Raw genomic sequence first — 16,342 nt, 5'->3', positions numbered from 1 at the left:
TATTGATTGTTGATCTTAAAGCCTGTGCTGTTGGTGTTCTCTTCAGGAAGCAGTCTCCTGTGCTGATGAATTCTAGGGTCTTCCCTACTTTTTCTTCTAACTGATTTAATGTGTCTGTTTTTATGTTGAGGTCTTTGATCCACTTAGACTTTAGGTTTGTGCAGGGTGATAAATATGGATCTATTTTCATTTTTCTGCATGTAGACATCCAGTTGAATCATTTGTTGAAGATGCTGTCTTTTTTCCATTGAATGGCTTTGGCTTCTATGTAAAAAATCAAGTATTCATAGATGTGTGGGTTTGATTTTGAGTCTTCTATTCAGTTCCATTGATCCTCCTTTCTGTTTCTATGCCAATACCATGCAGTTTTTATTACTATTGCTCTGTAATACTGCTTGAGATCAGGGATGGAGATACCTCCAGATGATCTGTTGTACAGAATTGTTTTGGAAATTCTGGGTATTTTGTTTCTCCATATGAAGTTGAGAATTTTTCTTTCAAGGTCTGTAAAGAATTGTGTTGGTATTTTGATGGGAATTTCACTGACTCTATAGATTGCTTTTGGCAAAATGGCCATTTTCACTATGTTAATCCTACCAATCCATGAGCAAGGGAGATCTTTCCATCTTCTCATATCTTCTTCAATTTCTTTCTTCAGAGACTTGAAGTTTTTCTCAAACAGGTCTTTCACTTGCTTGGTTAGAGTCACCCCAGGGTATTTTATGTTATTAGTGGCTATTGTGAAGGGTGTTGTTTCACTAATTTCTCTCTCAACCCTTTTGTCTTTGGTATACAGGAGGGCTTCTGATTTTTTTGAGTTGATTTTGTATCCAGCCACTTTGCTGAAGGTGTTTATCAGTAGAAGGAGTTCTCTGGTTGAATTTTTGGGGTCGCTCATGTATACTATCATATCATCTGCAAACAGTGATATTTTGACTTCTTCCTTTCTGAACTATAGCCCCTTGATCTCCTTTAGTTGTCTTATTGCTCTAGCTAGGACTTCAAGTACTATGTTGAAGAGATATGGGGACAATGGGCAGCCTTGACTTGTCCCTGATATCAGTGGGATTGATTTAAGTTTCTCTCCATTGAGTTTGATGTTGGCTATAGGCTTGCTGTATATTACCTTTACTATGTTTAGGTATGTGCCTTGTATCCCTGATCTCTCCAAGACTTTAAACACAAATGGGTGTTGAATTTGTCAAATGCTTCGGGCTCTATAGAGATAATTATGTGGTTTTTCTCCTTGTTTATATGGTGGATCACATTAATGGATTTCCATATATTGAACCACCCTTGCATGCCTGGGATGAAGCCTACTTGATCATGGTGGATGATATCTTTTATGTGTTCTTGGATTCGGTTTGCAAGTATTTTATTGAGTCAATGTTCATAAGAGAGATTGGTCTGAAGTTCTCTTTTTGTTGGGTCTTTGTGTGGGTTAGGTATCAAGGTGTAGCTTCATAGAATGAGTTTGGTAATGCTCCCTTTTTTTTCTATTTTGTGGAATAGTTTGAAGAGAATTGGAGTTAGCTCTTCTCTGAAAGTCTGGTAGAATTTTGCACTGAAACTATCTGGCCCTGGGCTTTTTTTTGGAAGGGAGACTTTTAATGACTGCTTCTATTTCTTTGGAGGATATTCAATCTTTCTACTTGATCTTGACTTAATTTAGGTAGATGGAATCTATCAAGAAAATTGTCCATTTCATTTAGATTTTCAAATTTTGTGGCATATAGGCTTTTGTAGTAAGACCTAATGATTGTTTGGATTTCTTCAATCTATAGTTATGTTGCTCTTTTCATTTCTGATTTTGCTGATTTAGATAGTTTCTCTCTGCCTTTTTGTTAGTTTGGCTAATGGCTTGTCTATCTTGTTAATTTTTCCAAAGAACCAGCTCTTGCTTTCATTGATTCTTTGAATAGTTTTATTTGTTACTAATTGATTGATTTCAGCCTTGAGGTTGATTATTTCCAGCTGTCTGCTCCTCTTGGGTGTATCTGTTTCTTTGTTGTTGTTGTTTTGTTTTGTTTTGTTTTTTTCTAGGGCTTTCAGTTGGGCCATTAAGTCGCTTGTATGTGATTTTTCAAATTTCTTCTTGAAGGCTCTTAGTGCTATGAGCTTTCCTCTTAGCACTGCCTTCATTGTGTCCCATAAGTTTAGGTGTGTTGTGCTTTCATTTTCATTGAATTCTAGGAAGTCTTTAATTTCTTTCTTTATTTCTTCCCTAACCAAGCTGTCATTGAGTAGCCAGTTGTTCAGTTTCCATGTATGTGCAGGCTTTTTGCTGTTTCTGTTGTGGTTGAGGTCCAGCTTTAGACCATGATGGTCAGAGAGAATACAAGGGACTATTTAAATCTTCTTATATCTGCTGAGGTTTGCTTTGTGACCAACCATATTGTCTACTTTGGAGAAGGTTCCATGAGGTGCTGAAAGAAGGTATACTTTTTTGCGTTTGGGTGGAAAGTTCTATAGATATCTACTAGGTCCATTTGATTTAGGGCTTCTGTAAGTGCCCTTGTTTCCCTGTTTTGCTTCTGACTGGATGACCTGTTCCTTGGTGAGAGTGGAGTGTTGAAGTCTCCCACTGTTAAGGGGTTGGGATCAATGTGTGATTTCAGCATTAATATTGTTTCATTTACAAACGCAGGTGGTCTTGTATTTGGGGCATAGATGTTCAAAATTGTGATGTCCTCCTGTTGTAATTTTCCTTTGATGAATAGGAAGTGCCCTTCCTTATTTTTTTTATTAATTTTGGTTGAAAGTCTATTTTATTAGATATTAGGATCACTATCTCCACTTGTTTTCTGGGTCCATTTGCTTGAAAAACATTTTTCCAGCCCTTTCTTCTGAGGTAGTGTTTATCTTTTTTGCATAAGCGTGTTTCTTGGATGTAGCAGAATGTTGGATCCTGTTTCTGCAACCATTCTGCTAGTCTGTGTCTTTTTATTGGAGAGTTGAGATCATTTTTGTTGATAGATAATAGTGACCAATGACTGTTAGTTCCTTTTATTGTGGAGTTGGTAGTCTTACTATGATTCATTGCTTTTTTTCTTTTAATTTTGTTGGGAAATTATCTGTATCCTATATTTTCTTTGGTGTAATTATTTTCATTGGATTGGAGTTTCCTTCTAATACCTTCTGTAGGGCTGGGTTGCTGTGTAGATATTGCTTAAATTTAGTTTTATCATGGAATATTTTGTTTTCTCCATCTCTTTTGATTGAAAGCCTTGCTGGGTATAGTAGTCTGGGTTGGCATCTGTGTTCCCTTAAGGACTACATGACCTCTGCCCAGGCCCTCTGGCTTTCATAGTTTCTGATGAGAAGTCTGGTATGATTCTGATTGGCCTACCTTCATATGTTACTTGACCTTTTTCCCTTGCTGCTTTTAATAGTTTTTCTTTGTTTTGTAGGTTTAGTGTTTTGACTATGATGTGACATGAAGTATTTCTTTTCTGGTCTAGTCTATTTGGTGTTCTGTAGGCTTCTTGTATGTTTATGGACATCTTTTTCTTTAAGTTGGGAAAATTTTTCTTCTATGATTTTCATAAAAATATTTTCTGGGAGGCTGGATAGATGGCTCAGAGGTTAAGAGCACTGATTGCTCTTTCAGAGGTCCTGAGTTCAATTCCCAGCAACCACATGGTGGCTAATGACTATCTATAATTAGATCTGGTGCCTTCTTCTGGTGTTCAGGTGCAGACTGAACATTGTAAACATAATAAAATAAATAAATCTTAATATATATATATTTTTTTCTGGTCCTTGGAGCCTGGAGTTTTCTCTTTCATCTATTCCTATTATTCTTTGGTTTTGTCTTTTCATGGCATCCTTAATTTCTTGTATGTTTTGTGTTTGTTACTTTTCTGATCTTACCTTTTCTTTGAGGGAGGAATCAATTTCAGCAAGTGTATCTTCAGCACCTGAGCTTCTCTCTTCCATCTCTTGTATTCTATCAGTGATGCTTACCTTTGTGGTTCCTGATCTTTTCTCTAAGTTCTCCAGTTCCAGGGTTTTCTCTGTTTGTGTTTTCTTTATAGATTCTAATTCTGTTTCCATGCTTTGCACCATTTCCTTCATCTGAGTGAATGCGGCTCCTATTTTTTGTTTGTTTGTTTGTTTCCTCTCTGTGTGTCTCTAATTGTTCCTGTACATGGGCAGTTATTGTCTTCTGTATTTCTTTGAGAGCTCTGTTCATTTCTTCTTTTTGTTCCTTTAGTAACTGCATAAGCATATCTTTAAAGTCATTTTCCTGTGTTTCCACTGAATTAAAATATCCATTGATTTTTGGGTTGCTGGTGGGGCCATGGTGTCCTGATTTTTGTTGGGTGCATTCTTACACCTACCTTTGGCCATTTGCTTATATGTGATCTTCACTGTTTTATCCTTGAGTCTGAACTTCAGACTAGAATTGTCTTTCTCTGGTGTCTGGACTATTCTTCAGGAAGATCAGGGAGGTCCAATGATTTGAGAGTGTGTGTTGTTGCTAAAGTTGTACCGTTATTGCGGGGGGAGTAAGCGTGTGCATGTGTGTGTGTGTGTGTGTGTGTGTGTGTGTGTGTGTGTGTGTGTGTGTACGTGCGCACGTAAGTGTATCTTGAAGGAGAGTGCTAGAGAGTGTAGGTGTTTGGGATATGGGGGTTGGGAGCAAGTGCAGGAGGGGATCTGGATGCTGGCGCAGTTAGCAAGCACAAATTGCGGGCACAAAGCACCTGCGCAGGTTTCCTGAATACCCCATGGTCTCCAGTCTGTGGAGGGCTCTGCAGGCTGGACTCTGAGGTCGGTCTGTGGCTGACGCTGGGGGCAGGACAAGTACTCTGCTGTGGGCTCTGTGTGCCCTGCCCTGTGCTCTGTGCTAGAAGCTGTGAGCACAGGCTGAGCTCTGCTCTCTGAATTGGGAAGCGCTAGGTGATTCCTCTGTTGTTTCCCCCTCAGGCAAGGCTGGAGATCAGAGGTCTTGGGGAAAATGTTGGGGGTTTGAGTGTTCTCAGTCTCAAATATCAAGCAGGGAGATCTGTGCTTGGAGCAGGCAGCATTGTGTGCAGGCAAGCTGTGTGCACTGCGGGGTGCCTCCTCTGCTTCAGCTGCTAGTTGCAGTAACTCCAGAAACTGGTAACTTCCGGAATCGATTTCTAATTCGGAGTTTCATCTCCTCTGAATAAGGTGCGCGCTGGTCACCGCCATCTTGGAATAGAGATTGCTTATTTTAATGAATACTGAAATTATTATTTCTGTTTAGAAAGTAAACAAGTTTCTTATGATTTTTAAATATGAATGGATTCATTTAAGTGTTTAAATTCGTGGCAACATTTTAAACTTTACAAAAAGAAGTACATCTGGCTTTAGTTCAAGTTGTAAGGGGCAACACCAATACACATGCCAAAGTGGATTAGGAATAGCCCACCAGGCCTCAGATCCAAACAAAGAACTTCAGTCAACTAAGGAACACTGAAAGAAAACAGTCTGTCCCAAAGAATTGGACATCAATTGGTTATCCAACACTAAATGGTCAATACTGAATACAAGCAACATTTTACAGACTGAGCAGGTTATATTTGGAAATATATGTAGGTATATACATGTAATATGACATGTATATTATATTAATATAACAACAATTAATGAAAAAAGAACCATGAATTTGAAAGATAGAAAAAGGTATTTGGGAGACTTTGTAGAGAGGAAAGGACGGAATAAATTATGTAATTGTATTATAATATCAAAGATAGGGGACTAGAGATATAGCTCAGCAGTTAAGAGCACTGTCTGCTCTTCCTGGGTTCAAGTCCCAGCAACCACATGGTGGCTCACAACAATCTATACTGGGATTGGATGCCCTCTTCTGACATGCAGATGTACATGCAGATTGTGTATTCAGATACATAAAATAAAATCTTAGAGCTGCAGAATGCTATGCCTTAAAGATGGAGCTGGTTTCTGCCTTCCACCTTCCCGATGGTGAGTGCTCTCTGTCACGAACAATTCCACATTTGGCTAAGGCTGAGGATCTGGCTTGCTTCCATGTATGTGGACCTATCTGCATTGCACACGTGGCACGCCTGGGTTGGCTACCCAGAGGCTATTTAAGCTGTGGGCTGGCTTTCCCCAGGGTCCGAGGATTGTTCAAGGTTCCTGAATAAACTGCATTGAAAAAAAAAAATCCTCTGAACTTATATCAAGATAAAAAAAAATTAGAGCTGTTTCTAAAATGAATAAGAATCAAAGCCAAAAGAGGAGAAAGTACATTATTTTATATTAAATACAATTATCCCAAAATACTTTCTTATATATGCTAAAATAAAATTGTAAATAAAGTAATTTAAAATTTAAAAAAAAACATAACATTGAATATAAAAAGAAAAAAGTTTAAAAAGGACAAATATCCTTACTATCAGCGACATGAAAAAACTAATTATGGCAAAACTCTGAATTTATGAATATAAAAATGCTGGTTAAGTTCAACTCCTCCTAACTAGACATGTAGAAAAAACACTGCTGAAGACCCTTCAAAAAGCGTCATTTGGCAGATGCAAGGGCGGGAATTCCAGTGGGAATGTTCGTGCTGGTCCCCCGGGCGGAATGACGTAGTACGTAGTCTTACATGAAAGGAATTTATGATGATGCAATAAGGAGCTTCTTCAGGAATGGTGGCACCAGAGTGGTTGGAGATGGTGGCAGTATTTCCAAAGGGAGAATATCTTCTTTAAAAGCCGAGCTGTTTTTATTGACATGGAAGAAGGAGTAGTGACTGAAATTCTCCCAGGACCACTGAGAGATATATTTGATAGCAAACAGCTCATCGCTGACATTTCTGGCTCAGGAGATAATTGGGCCGTGGGTCACAAAGTTTTTGGAAGTCTTTACTGGGAACAGATTTTAGAGAAACTCTGAAGCAGCAGAGCACTGTGACTGCTGGCAGGGTTTCTTCATCATACACTCCATGGGAGGAGCGAGGACGATGTTGTCACCTCACCTTATAACAGCCCTCATGGAGGAGCTCAATGAGCAAGCAGACTTTGTGCTGCACATTGACAACCAATCTTTATTTGACATCATTGGCAAAACTGATCTTGTGGTCAGTTCTGGAAAGTTGGGTACAGCTGTGAAGCCTAAGAGTCTTGTTACCTCGAATGTAGGGGCTGTTAAAAAGCGCCACAAGAAGCGCTTTGACACCATGAGCAATACTGTGGCAAACCAGCCTGACAAGCTCTGCAAGATCGGAGGGATCCCTTAATATGGACATGAATGAGATCATCATGAACTTGGTTCCTTTCCCTCGACTTCATTATCTTGTGTCAAGCCTAACACTTCTGTACATACTGGCAGATTCCCCCTCGAAGCTTAGATCAGATGTTTAGTAAAGATCACAAGCTTATTCAAGCAGACCCCAGACATAGTCTCTACCTTGCCTGTGCCCTCATCATTAGAGGAAACCGCAGATTTCAGTTCTTCGCAGAAATATTGAAAGGTTAAAACCTGCTCTGCAGTTTGTCTCCTGGAATCAAGAAAGCTGGAAGACTGGCCTGTGCTCAGTCCCGCCTGTGGGTCACTCCCATTCACTGTTAGCTTTAGCAAATAGCACGTGTGTCAAGCCTACCTTCATGGAGCTAAGGGAAAGGTTCACGATGCTCTACAAAAAAACAGGCTCACCTCCACCACTATCTGCAAGAGATGGAGGAGAGCATGTTTACAGAAGCCATGTCCTCTCTGTCAGCACTCAGACAGGAGTACAGTGACCTCGACGCAGCAAAGAGCCTGCCTCTGCCGGACGTGCCCAGGCTGAGCGTGTTCTTGCGAGGAAGAAGCTACAGAACGCATGTGTTACTTTTTTCCGATTCACATTGGGTTTTGTCCCCTTTCTGTTTCAGCCTTTTCTGTAATTCAGAAATCCCGGTTTGGTTTTCATGGTATCAGGAAGTATTTGTCTCAAATGGTGGTTTCTGTTTTATTACATTTTTTTCCTAATACTAGTGTGTGGTATCACATCTAGCAATTTGTCAGAGTAAGATAAGAGAGCACAGCATGGTGGCGCAGGAGTACCTCAGCACAGCTGACATGCAGGAGGACTGTGTTCTGGGCCAGGCTGGGCTGTGCAGCAAGAGACGATGTAGAGTGCTTTATTCATGGCATCTGCAGGCCTCTTCAGTGATGATGCCTCAGAGAGACTGTACATATCTTTTCTTATTTATACTTTGTTTTTCATACTCTGTTTGAATGCTGCAAAAGTAGGTACCAGGAATGGAAGAACACAATCTATGTAATGTCTGGACGTTTCTGGGTAGTTTTTATTAAAACTGTTCAGACTTTTTGTTCTTTGAGTAATATGTATGTATATTCAAGTATTTATACTCAAGAAACACAACTTAGACATCCAGTCACTTTCATAATAAATAGTTTAAATAGAGCCACTGATCATTGTTTACCATGTCCCATGTGATACTGAAAGAACATTGCTAAATTTGATGTCTTCTGAACTTTGTAGTAAATGGTTATCATCTACTGAAATTACTCCACCCTATCTCTCTCTTTTGAGTGTTTAATGTTTTTAGTCACAATTTATGTTTCAGATCTATTGGTTGGTTTGTCTTTCAAGGAAATGATTTTAGGAGAAAATTTGTTTTAAGCAAAAATAATATGTTTTATGCTTCATTTATTAATATTTTATGTTCCTTTGCCATGTAAGTGTTCTATTTTTGGTTTTTATCAGGGAAGTTTAATTTTATATTATTTGTTATAAAAACTGCAATAGTGCAGTTATTAACAGTAGTCACCGACATTCTATTTCCTCCTTCCTAGAAGAATCTTAACTGATATCAAAATAAGGCAGTGATGATTACAGATCCATTTATACAGTATTATCTTGCTCATTTCTATAAATCTGTCTCCCTACTGTCAGGTGATAGGTTCTGATAAACTGTTGTCGTTTAACTACCAAGTACAGAAAAAAATAATGCTGCTGAAGAACTAGAGAGTCAAGACATAAATGTTTTCCTCTCTTGGGAATACAGAATTCAACCAAAAAACATTGAAAACAATGTGCCCATTGCTGGTCAAGCATTTTTACTATGACCATAGTTCCTGCTAATGGATCATCATGAGTACAACATAGCCTTATATATTCTCTGTAAGGACTGCCTACCCACAATCCTCCTCTTCATGAAACTGGTCCCAGGGAGGAGCAGAGCATAATGCTTCAGGACCTATCTCTATGAAGGCATCTCCTAAATTAGACACTTCCTTGAAACTGAAGAAATTCTGATTTGCCCAAAGTAGGCTAGATATGACAAGCTGCTCCCATAGTGACCAACTAGATTTTACCTCACTGCATTGGCTAAGGCAAAAAAAAATTAATGGGTAAAAAATAAGTAATTCTTCTTACTCTAATGGAGTTTTCATTTTTGTAGCAGCGATTACAGGGTTTTTATGAATTATTCATAATTCACATTTCTATCACTGGTCTTAGATGTAGCTTTGTTTCCATAACTTGATAATCCACAAACCACAGTTTTGTTTTTACCTCTTTCATTTCAGAGATGCAGCCCTATGATGACCTGAGCCGATGGACAGCAAACAAACTTGATGCTGTTGTTGTGGGAATAGAGTAAGAGAATGACAATTTTCATGCTATGGTCATAGCCCTCCCAGACTAGGCTTGGTTTACAAAGCAAGCCACCTAAGCCTCAGACATGGTTGGATCCTTGTTCTGAAGTTTAGGTTTAAATCCTTTTTTTCTTACCTGGGAAGGGCAGCCACTACAGTCTTGGGATGCATTTCACTTGAGCTACTAATAAAAACACTGTAGGTTAGATTTACTCATGGACTTAGTGTTGTAGGTGTTAATATTTACTATTGATATTCTTTTAGTAATGCTTGCTATTAATCCTAAACAGCTGTATAAACAAATCACCACACAGAGACTGGGTTTATTTAGTTAACCTAGAACACAATGCTGGGCAATGATTACTCCCTCTTAAACCTCCAAGCCCTCATATTTTCCTAACATTTAGATTTTACCCATTATACTTGCTTTTTGTGATATATTAGGTCCGGTCCATCTCTCCACATAGTTCCAAGATCTCTCTCCTACTCAAGCTCTCCTCTCTGTGCTTTCTGCTCCCACCTTTTCCTGTTCTCCAGCTCCTCCCCTTTCCTGTCCTCTGGCTCCTCCCCTCTCCCACTTACTTCCTTTCCCTGCTCAACATTGTGGCTAGTTGCTTTATTTGGAATTTTTCACCAAGTTGAGACAGGATGTTTAGAATAAGTATCACAATGCAATGTCCGGATTGAAACAAGAGAGGGGGTTTGAATGAACAAGGGTAAAGTGTATACATTTCAAAAGAACATTATACCAACATTAATATTAGATCAGTGTTGGGACATTCAAGTGTTCTTCAATTAGAGTTTTTCATATATCATGACTTTGACCCAAGTTTCCATCATATACCAAGGATGGGAAGATACATATTACATTAATATTTACTGGGTGTACTCTATATTTATGAAACGTTCATCATGAGGGTGAATGCTTCCCATTGACTCCATAGTGCAGAATGGATTTACAGAATTATGGACTTATCTGAATACACTGAAAGGAATCTCTTCACTGCAAGTGTAATAGAAGCAAGTAAATATACTGGAAGGTCAGTGCTGTCCTTGTAATCAATCCTTGAAGCAACTAGAATAATTATATTTTCAGAAATATCTGAAAATACAATCTTAAGGATGGTCTGCCTTTCATGTTGTAACTTTAACTAAATCTACCACATTATTATTTTATAGAAGCTTTTACAATGGTGTGTTACGTTGCATTTACTTTAATAATTCTATATTTTTTAGATACTTGTAATCATTTCTCTTGGCATATGTTCAAACTGTAAAAATTACTTTATGTCGATTTTGCTATTTTTAAAACATTTAGGCACTTTTTAAAATATAAAATCTTACAAGGACCATCCGAATAATATTGTTTATATTGGCATATAAATAACAGAAGAATTCTAATAGTTTAAAATGATAAATATAAATAATAAAACAGATAAATTGAGGTGTGCTCCTCTGCCAGAACACCCGGAATAACAGAATAAAAGATCCAAATAGTAAGTATAGGTTTAATTGATAAAATTAAAGATTCAAAATATGGACAAATTTTATTAATATATCTGTTGGTGAAATTAAAAGATCATTGTGGTTTTTCATGTTGTTGTTTTTTCTTTAAAGCTATAGGCTTGCTCCTCACTATCCATTCCCAGCTGCCCATGAAGACTGTGTTCTTATGGTCAAGTTCTTTCTCCAGGACAAAATCCTTGAAAAGTATGGAGTAGATCCTGTTCGCATTTGTGTTTCTGGAGACAGTTCTGGGGCTACGTTGGCAACAACAGCAACTCAGTTGGTATGTTGTGTTTCTATAGAGTTTGACTATTCTGCCCTGGTGCTGACATGCTAAGGCCTGTTGTTTTTAAAATGAAAGTCCCAAACATTTGGTTTTTCCAAGGAAGACTCAGGAACCAGATGCATGTCAGCACTGGGCACCACAGGCAAGCTTTGCTTTACTCTTTTCCTACCTGAGTTTACATTTCTTTGAAATAGCCAATAAAATTCTATAAAGTGGCTTACAAATCTAGAAATAACTCAAGAATTTTAAGACATCTTATTTGATAGAAAGATCACTTCTTTGTCAGACCACAGCTTTTTTGGTTGAGGAGACCTGGCTTAGCCATCAAGCTGCAGTGCTTTCCTTCCAAAGTTCTGGAGTCTAGGAAATTAGACAAAGGGTCTGTTTCCCTGTATGTAGAGTTTAATATTACACATACATTCCATGTTAATAGCTACAAGCTTCACACAGAGTGCTGGTGTGACCCCACAAAGGGCTGTTGGAAAAGGTGAAAAGCAGAGGTTTGTTACAGATCCACTTCCGTGCCTTGCAATTTCAGATGCTTTTGGTTAAATGAGACCTGTTATCTAGCTACATGGCCAACACTGAGACTTCTGAAGCTGTTCCTAGGACAGCTTCACAGTCTTATACTAACACAGGCAACAAGAATTTTTCCATAATTGCTATTTTACAAAAGGGCCTGAGCTGGAGGTCCTGATCATCAGAGCTTCTCTGGGAGATTCGGTATGTGATATTCTGAAAGAGTTTCAGAGCATTGGGATCCACTATTTAGGTGTCTAATAATAAAGAATATTAGTTTGAACACACAGTATGAGGTATGGACAGATATTCCTATCGTGACAGTTTAGTAGCTTTAGTACAATGGGTATTGAGTGAAGAAACCCAGTGTCTCGGGACCTCATGAGAATACTAACATTTGGATCCAGATCCCAAATGCCGATGCTGTCCTCCTCCTTAGTAATTTCTTTCTTTCTTTCTTTCTTTCTTTCTTTCTTTCTTTCTTTCTTTCTTTTTTGTTCTTTCTTTTCTTTATTTTTCTTTCTTTCTTTTCTTTATTCATTCATTTATTTATTTTAGTTTTTGACCCATAAACTTTATTTTGACCCATTTCCTTTGAATCTGAATAATCCCAGGCCTATACAGCATTCTTTTGGACCAGGAAAATGCCACAATTTTAATACTAATAGTAATTTCTAATAGCAGCATTACCTCATATCCAGCCTATATGGCTGAAGAAAACTGTGAAAGGCAATATAAGCTACTTTGAGATTGTTTCTCTTGATGAATTTGGGTAATATTTAGGTGTGAGGAAAAATTTACCCTCTTTCTTTTTCTCCTATGGTAAGGACTTCAGATTTAAAAACAGGAAAGGTGACTTCAGATTTGAAAACAGGAAAAGTGCCCAGATTGCCATTCTCTTATCTGATTTTACCTTGGAGAAGGCCCAAATCTGAGTGCACGTCAGTCCAGCTCAGTTATATCTTTTAAGGCTTAAAGATTACGCTAACCTGTTAATATACTGATGTTTCTTTCTGCTTCTTTTGATTTAAAGCTTGTGGAAATTTGAACTCCTGCCAAGAAAGGCATTATTTTTGCCCATTTCCCTAATGAGTGATGGATTTCCCTTAATATCTATTTTATTTTTCTTATAAATATGTATACATGTACATAGGAGTGTACACATTCATGCTGGTTTAGCTCATATGTGTGCTTAAGCATGTAGAAATTAACCTAGTCCTCACTCAGTTTCGATTGCTTTTGAAATAAGCGGATTCACTGACCTTAGAGTTTCAGCATCCTGCTAGACCAGGCAACTCCACGGGCATAGGCTTTTTTCAGACCTTAATTATCTACCACCTCATTTGGGATTACACCTGATTGCTTATGGACAAGTTACCACTTAAATCTCCCTCAGTTTTTGTACCATGTACCATGATGTTTATTATTATTTTTAGATCAAGAGCCTATATGAGATTCTTTTAGGAAATTATTTCTTTCTTAGCTTCTGGAACCTCGTATCTATTATGTCTGTATTTTGGAGTTGGGAAGACACTTTTTTTTATGTTCTGTTGAGATTTCAACTAATTCTTTCATTTTATACAAATTAACTTCTTTGATGAGGTTGTGGCTTTGAGGACTGCAATTGAATCCTAATTTTCCCCATGGAGAAAATGCTACCCTACTCAGATGTAAACATCTGTGGATATGGCACTACTGAAGACACACATATGCTGACTAAATAATGAGCCTTAGGATCCCACTGAAGGTTCTTGCCTGAATTTGCATAGTTAGAATTTGCATAGAAAATGAACGGAAGGAGCATCTTCTTATAGTTGCAAACTCAGGGCATTTCTGATTTACGGTAAAGACAGGTATATGCTCACACCATTCCATCTTCTTCGCTTAGTTTTATTTTCATAATTACTTTGTGTGCTTTCCTAAAGGTAGGATTCATGTTTGAATTGCTCTCTTTAACACTTTAAGGTTCTATTTGAATAAGCTTGATGTCAATTTTTGGCAAATTAGATGCTTCCTATCCAGCACTTGTGGATAGCAGGCTGTCCCCTTTGCTAGCCAGTGACCCCCAGTTACAGAGTTTGCCACTGACCTACATCCTCACTTGTGAACATGACATCGTAAGAGATGATGGACTTATTTATATCACACGGCTTAGAAATGTTGGAGTTCAAGTTACTCATGACCACAGAGAAGACAGAATCCATGGAGCCATAACACTCACCACACCACCATATAATTTACATTTAGGATTAAGAATAAGAGATAAGTATATTAGTTAGTTAGAGTTATAGGCTTCTCCACTGCTACCACTCTGGAAATCAATCTGGCACTTTTTCAGACAATTAGGAATAGCACTTCCTCAAGATCCAGCTATACCACTGCTAGGCATATATCCAAAAGACATTCAAGTATACAACAAGGACATTTGCTCAACCATGTTTGTAGCAGCCTTATTTGTAATAGCCAGAAGCCCCTGAGTTGAGGAATAGATACAGAAATTGTGGTACATCTACACAATGGAATATTGCTCAGTGATAAAAAAAAAATACGAAAATCATGAAATTTGCAGGTAAATGATGGGAACTGGAAAAGATCATCCTGAGTGAGGTATCCCAAAAGCAAAAAGACACACAGGGTATATACTCACTCATAAGTGGATACTAGACATATAATACAGAGTGAACATACTAAAATTTGTACACCCAAGGAAATTAATCAGGAAGGAGGATTCTGTCCAAGATGCTCAATCCCCATTCAGAAAGTCAAAGAGGATGAACATGGGAGGAAGGAGAAAACAGGGAACAGGTCAGGAGCCTACCACAGAGGGCCTCTGAAAGACTCTACCTTGCAGGATATCAAGGCAGATGATGAGACTCAGCCAAACTTTGGTCAGAGTACAGGGAGTCTTATGAAAGAAGCAGGAGATAGTAAGACCTGGAGAGGACAGGAGCTCCACAAGGACAGAGACAGATCCTAAAAGTCCGAGCACAGGGGTCCTTTCTGAAACTGATACTCCAGCCAAGGACCACTCATGGAGATGGCCTGGAACTCCTGCACAGAGGTAGCCTATAGCTGTTCAGTATCCAAGTGGCCTCCACAGAATGGGGACAGGGACTATTTCTGACATGAACTGATGTGTCTGCTGTTTGATCACTTCCCCCTGAAGGGGGAAGCAGCCTTACCAGGCCACAGAAGAAGACAATGCAGCTACTCCTGCTGAGACCTGATAGACTAGGATCAGAGGAAAGGGGAGGAGGACCCCCCTTTTCAGTGGACTGGGAGAGTGACACGGGTGGGGAAAGAGAAAAGGTGGGATTGGGAGGGGAGGATGGAGGGAGGTACGGGGGGATACAAAGTGAATAAACTGTAATTAATAAAAATAAAAATAAGGAAATCATGAAATCGGCAGGTAAATGCTGTAATCTAGAAAAGATCAACCTGAGTAGGTATACCAGAAGCAGAAAGACACATGGTATATACTGACTTATAAGTGGATACTAGACCTGTAATATAGGATAAACATACTAAAATCTGTACACCTAAGCAAGGAGGACACTGGGTAAGATGATCAAATCCTAACTCAAAAAGACAAACAGGGTGGACATTGGAAGAAGGAAAAAACAGAAAACAGGACAGGAGCCTACCACAGAGAGACTCTGAAAGAGTCTACCCAGAATTGTATCAAAGCAGATACTGAGACTCATAACCAAACTTTGGGCAGAGTTCAGGAAATCCTATAAAAGAAGGGGGAGATAGTGGGACCTGGAGAGGACAGGAGCTCCACAAGGAGAGCAACAGAACCAAAATATCTGGACACAGGGGTCTTTTCTGGGACTGATATTTCAAGTAAGGCCCATTCATGGATATAACCTAGAACCCCTGCTCAGATGTAGCCCATGGCAACTCAGTATCCAAGTGGGTTTCCCTAGTAAGGGGAACAAGGACTGTCTCGGACATGAACTCAGTGGCTGGCTCTTTGACCACCATCCCCCTGAGGGGGCAGCAGCCTTGCCAGGCCACAGAGGAGGACAATACAGCCAGTCCTGATGAGACCTGATAGGCTAGGGTCAGAGGGAAGGGGAGCAGGACCTCCCCTATCAGTGGACTTGGAGAGAGGCATGGGAGGAGATGAGGGAGGGAAGGTGGGATTGGGTGGGAATGAGGGAAGGGGCGACAGCTGGGATACAAAGTGAATAAACTGTATTTAGTATAAAAAAATGTTTAAATTAAAAAAAGTATGGGATGATAAGGAGAACATTTAAGAGAGAAAAATGGCAATGACAGTTGCATGGAGGGAGCATTACTTTGTATTCCTGAAAAGGTTTCCAATTATATATTGACTGTACATAAACTCCATATGCTTATTACAAATTAAACTTTTATAATTCACATCTTCTGAAACTTACATACTCTTATTAGTAAGCCTTTCACTAT

General features: G+C 38.8%; 1 pseudogene; it reads left to right on the top strand.

Moving 5' to 3' along the window:
* The first annotated feature begins 6,598 nt into the window (after positions 1 to 6,598).
* On the top strand, positions 6,599 to 13,888 carry LOC110541236 (tubulin epsilon chain-like; annotated as a pseudogene).
* Positions 13,889 to 16,342: the final 2,454 nt, after the last annotated feature.

This window comes from Meriones unguiculatus, chromosome 2 (genome assembly GCF_030254825.1).
Source record: "Meriones unguiculatus strain TT.TT164.6M chromosome 2, Bangor_MerUng_6.1, whole genome shotgun sequence".
In the NCBI taxonomy this organism is placed as follows: Eukaryota; Metazoa; Chordata; class Mammalia; order Rodentia; family Muridae; genus Meriones; species Meriones unguiculatus.
Note: the sequence above shows the minus strand (reverse complement) of the source record. Positions and strands in the feature narration are given on the sequence as shown.